The sequence below is a fragment of the Zingiber officinale genome, chromosome 9B, assembly GCF_018446385.1.
Source record: "Zingiber officinale cultivar Zhangliang chromosome 9B, Zo_v1.1, whole genome shotgun sequence".
Classification (NCBI taxonomy): domain Eukaryota; kingdom Viridiplantae; phylum Streptophyta; class Magnoliopsida; order Zingiberales; family Zingiberaceae; genus Zingiber; species Zingiber officinale.
In genome coordinates, this window is record NC_056003.1 from 88459848 (window position 1) to 88465516 (window position 5669).

Below are 5669 nucleotides of genomic sequence, written 5' to 3' on the forward strand. Positions count from 1 at the left end.
TAAAACTTGAGTTAGCTTTGGCTAAATCGCCCAAGATTTAGTATAAATGTGATTTTTATCCTATCGTCCAACCGTTGGAAAATGCCTATAGTTTTACTCGATCCAATTGAGTTAACTAGTTGCTCAATCTAATTGAGTTTGTACTCACCCAAGCTTTGATAGGCGGGACCATGGTTGTCCCTCCGCACCCTACCAAGATAATATGCGTTGCTCTGCTTTGGAAGATTCAACAACAACAAATAATCGAGTTAGTGATGGGTATCAAAACTTGGTAGGCATATCGAGTTGACTTGATTAAGATCTAATCTAATCGTGGATTCGTATCTTATACGCATCAAGACACTAATTATCCTACATTATCATGCATCACATACACAAGCAATGATAGATAACTAATTATTTTGTGATGAGGTCATGACCCTACTACGATCTTTTCAAGCCAATGAAAAGATCGGATTGTCAACCTAGGGTCAACGACTTCTTCAAGCGCCTCCCTTTGACCGTCATATGTTAAAATCACCCTCCTCGTAACTCCTTCTTGAGTAGACCTTCCACCGCTTCATTTTGTACATTACAAATGTGAAACTCGAGTTACATTCAAGTCTAAATTCTATTTACAACAAGAATATAAAAGAGAAGGTACGACGTGCAGGTCGCATATCAATACAACACGCACAACACAAAAATGGCGCGCATGCCATATTATGAATTACAACATATTTTAACCAATCATATTGGAGTTTTGGGCCATGACTATCACAAAATCACACATAATTCTAAATTATGTATTTTATATAAATTTCTATAATTTTACTACTGATTTTACCAATTTTATGAGTCACAACTTCCGGCGGTCCCGTTTAGCGGCTTTCGAGCGCGATCACGGGACAATGCCCCTTGCGGGGTTAGGGGCAGCACCCCTTCTCGCGAAATAAATATCGCGAGTGCCCCATCTTGATCTAACAGCGCCTTAAGCCACTATCCCAAAACAATTCGGGTGAGACCTTGCCGTTTCGGAAGGTTTTTCTCGGTAGTGGAAGCCTACAAGTGTCTAAGCACTTGTTGCTTCGCTTCTACGAGAAAAATACTCACAAAATCTATAAAAATAGCAAACTTATAGAAACTTACAGATCTAAAATACTTTCATAAAAATAAAATACAAACTTGTACATGCTTTGCACGTGGCTCTGATACCATTGTTGGGACTTTCGAGCCGCAAAAACCACTTTTTGCGTTGCGGAAACCTCGAAGTCTTGCCACGGATCCGTGTGAAGATATACAAAAATAAATCATGTATAAGTTTCTAACCTAGATCTACCTTAGATCTACATGAAAAAGAAGCGTTACCCTTGTTGCAAAGCCCTTTGCTTATCCCGCTCGTCCAAAAGGTTGTCGGATCTCGAGAGTGTCAAGCGTACACTCCTCTATACGTATCCACATGGACAATAGGTAGAGAAGAACCACTTAGAGTGTGCTAGCACTCTTGGGTGGCTCGGCAATGGAGGAGAGGGAGAGAGAGCTAGAAGAGAGGAAGAATAATGATGATCCGTTCATAATGAAAAAATAAGAGTAAAATGGCTTAAGTATTTTCATCTAATGAAAATACTTAATGCTCATTAACTCCATTAATGAGCCTCATTAATGAGTCTTAATGAGTATTTAATGAATATTCATTTTTCATTAAATGACCATTTTGAAACTCCTCTTCTCTTCATAATTTGAATCGAAATTGGAATCTAATATTTAAATTGAATTCATAATTCAATGAATGTCACCATTTATCATTGAATTCAAAATTCAATGAATATCATCATTAAACCTCACTTGAGTCTAACTCAAGTCTAGCCTCACTTGAGTCTAACTCAAGTCTAACTCAATCGAGTCTTACTCAATTAATCTAATTTGGATTACTCTTAATCCAATTTGGTTTATCATATGAACCTAATCCTCTTGGTTCATCATATGAACCTAATCCCCATCTAATTGCCCTTTGTGTGTGACCCTATAGGTTCTTGTAACGTTGGCAATGCTCCTAAACCCATTTAGAAGCATAAGTAATGAGCGGTATCTAGCAACACATCATTACTACCCAAGTTACAAGAATGTTGAGATCCAACATCACCTTTGTGACTACTAATTGTGACACTCACAATATGTGACAATGTCCTTCTATCCTTGACATCTAGATTGATCAATTGAGGCATAGCCCGTGTCATCCTCTAATCAATCTATGTCTTGAACTCTAAGTAGACTCACTCTAATCAAATGAGCTCAATATCTTATATTGACTCGTTTGGGCATGACCATGCACTTAGTGGTCTCACTCTATCAAGAATCATGATGTCACACCCGTCATATAAGAGGGATAGATCCCATCTACATCACTCACATCCCTCCACATAATTTGTTACATACCCAATAATCGCCTTTATAGTCCACCCAATTACGAGTGACGTTTGACAAAACCAAAGTATGCAACTCCTTATGTAAGGAACCATGGTGACTTCATGTCCAAGGACTAATAGTCATACTAATAGTCACATGAGAAAGTATATGACACTCATATAACGATCCATGATACTTTCTCATGGTGGGTCATTCAGTATACATTCTCCAATGCATACCAATGTGTCAACTTGATATCTCTATATCCATGACTTGTGAGATCAAGTCATCGAGTTGACCTACATGTTAGTCTCATCGCATTAACATTGTCCTTGAATGTTAATACTTGACTAGGAATGATTAAGAGTAGTGTTCTTTATATCATCTCACTATCAGTTCAACCATTTGATTGATATAGATAAGAACCTTCTACTCAAGGACGCTATTATACTTAGTTATTTGGCACCAATACAATTAAGTATAATAACCATAAAGAAATACCTTTATTAATATATAGGAATATGATACATCGAGTCCATACAATAATCATCATATGATTGGCTCAAGGGCTCTAACTAACAATAATAAGAATTGTTGTGTTATGAGGCCTCTCCTCCCCTTCTTTTATATTACTTGCCAAAGGCAAATAAGGAAAGACTTTTTAAAATCTTCCTCTTGTTTTTCCTTTTCTCTTTCTATTTTTCCTTTTCTTTCCTCTTGATTGATTCAATCATCAATCATGGATCTTAATGGTTGACCCCTTGCTTGGGCACCAAGCAAGGGTGGCCGGCCACATCATCAAGGAGAAAAATAATTTTTATAAAATTTTATAAAAGAAGAAATCATCTTATAAAATTTTACAAGCTCTCTTTCCTATTGTGGATGTTAAAAAAGGAAAGTTTTAAAAATTAAAACCATGTTTTAAAATTTAAAACTTCTCTTCTAAAATTTCCTTTTTTAACATGGTTACAAAAAGGAAAGTTTTAAATTTAAAACTCTCTTTTAAAAAACCATGAGGATAGTTAAATAAGGAAAGTTTTAAAACTTTTGAAACTCTCTTTTAAACCATGTGACCTAATTCAAATAAGGAAAGTTTTGTAAATTTAAAATCCTTCTTTTAAACTTGTAGTTTTCTAAAAAGAGAAGATTTTAAAAATTCAAAACACCCCTCCTATTTGAATTTATTATGGCCGGCCCCTACTTGCTTGGTCACTAAGCAAAAGGGCCGACCCTCTTAAGGAGATGGTGGTCGGCCCTTGGCTTGGTCACCAAGCCTTGGGCCAGCCCCCTTCTTGAACACCAAGACGGGCTTTTATTTGGATGGACTTAAGGCTTTAATGAGGCTACGATAGGGACCTAGAGGAGAAATTGGTTTTGGCCTTCCGATGAGCTTGAGTATCCCGTGTTCGCCCCGAATACACAACTCAAGTTCATCAACAATAACTCATTCTACTAGAGAGTTATTATTGCACTACCACACCAATCCCAAATTACATTATGGGCTCCTTCTAATCATGAGTGTATGTTAGTCTCCCTATGTTTAAGATATCGAATGCCCATTAATTTAATGAGTAATTGATAACTCATTTAATTAACATCTATATCCGAGAGTAGTACCACTCAACTTTATCGTCATGTCGGACTAAGTCCACCTGCAGAGTTTAACATGCCAATCCTTATGAGCTACTCTTGGAGACAATCTCAACCTAAATAACTAGGACACAGTTTTCTTCTATAATCAACAACACACACTATAAGTAATATCATTTCCCAACTTATCGAGCTTACTGATTTATCGAGCTAAATCTCACCCTTTGATAAGTCAAAGAAATAAATATTAAATATATGTGCTTGTTATTATATTAGGATTAAGAGCACACACTTCCATAATAACTAAGGACTTGTTCTTTTATTAAGTCAGTATAAAAAGAACTTGCCTTAATTGGTCCTACTCAATACACTTAGAGTGTACTAGTGTAACTTATTAGTCAAGATAAAGTAATACCTAATTACACTACGACTATTCCAACAGTTTGTTCCTTTCCATCTTAGTTGCGAACAACTGTTTATAATTTATAAAGAACTGATAACATGATCTTCTGTGTGTGACATCACACATCATGTTATCTACAATATAAATTAATTAAACAACTACACTTAACATAAATATAGATATTTTTTTACCAAAAGTGATTCTTTATTTCAATAAATGTTTACAAAAGCTAAGCTTTTAGTATACACTCTAACAATCTCCCACTTATACTAAAAGACTAAGCTGCCATATCTACTGCCATACATCTGATTCCCATCTCCTCCACATGCCGATCAAAAGCTTTCGCCGGAAGGGCCTTAGTGAAAGGATCTGCCAGGTTTTTCGCTGATGCAATCTTGGCGATGACAACTTCTCCTCGCTTCATGATGTCTCGTATCAGGTGGTACTTACGCTCTATATGTTTACTTGCCTTATGGGTTCATGGTTCCTTCGAGTTTGCAACTGCACCACTATTATCACAATAAATTGTGATGATTTTGGGCAAACTAGGAATCACATCTAAGTCCATTAGGAAGTTCCTGAGCCATATAGTTTCTTTGGCTGCCTCAAAGGCTACCACATACTCAGCTTCCATGGTTGAGTCTGATACACATTTCTACTTAACACTCCTCCATGCAATGGCTCCACCTCCTAAAGTAAACACATAGCCTGATATAGACTTACTATTGTCCCTATCTGATTGGAAGTCTGAATCCGTGTAACCCACAGGGAGTAAATCGTTTGCTTGGTAAACTAGCATATAATCTCTAGTCCTTCTCAGGTACTTTAATATATGCTTTACAGCAGTCCAATGTCCTTGTCCAGGGTTACTCTGATATCTGCTAACCATCCCCACGGTAAAACAGATATCAGGTCTCGTACATAGCATTGCATACATTAGGCTTCCCATAGCCGAAGCATAAAGAACTGCCTTCATGTCCTCTATCTCCTTTGATGTTTTCGGAGACATCTCTTTAGATAAAGCTACTCCATACCTAAAAGGTAAGAAACCTTTCTTGGAGTTCTGCATGCTAAAATGAGCAAGGATTGTATCTATATATGAAGCTTGGGATAGGCACAACATCCTTTTCTTACGATCCCTTATAACTTTGATCCCAAGAATGTGTGCACATTCTCTTAAGTCCTTCATATCGAATTGTTTGGATAACCATACCTTTACATCCGATAACACTTTGACATTGTTGTCAATTAACAAAATATCATCTACGTATAGTACAAGAAATACCACCAC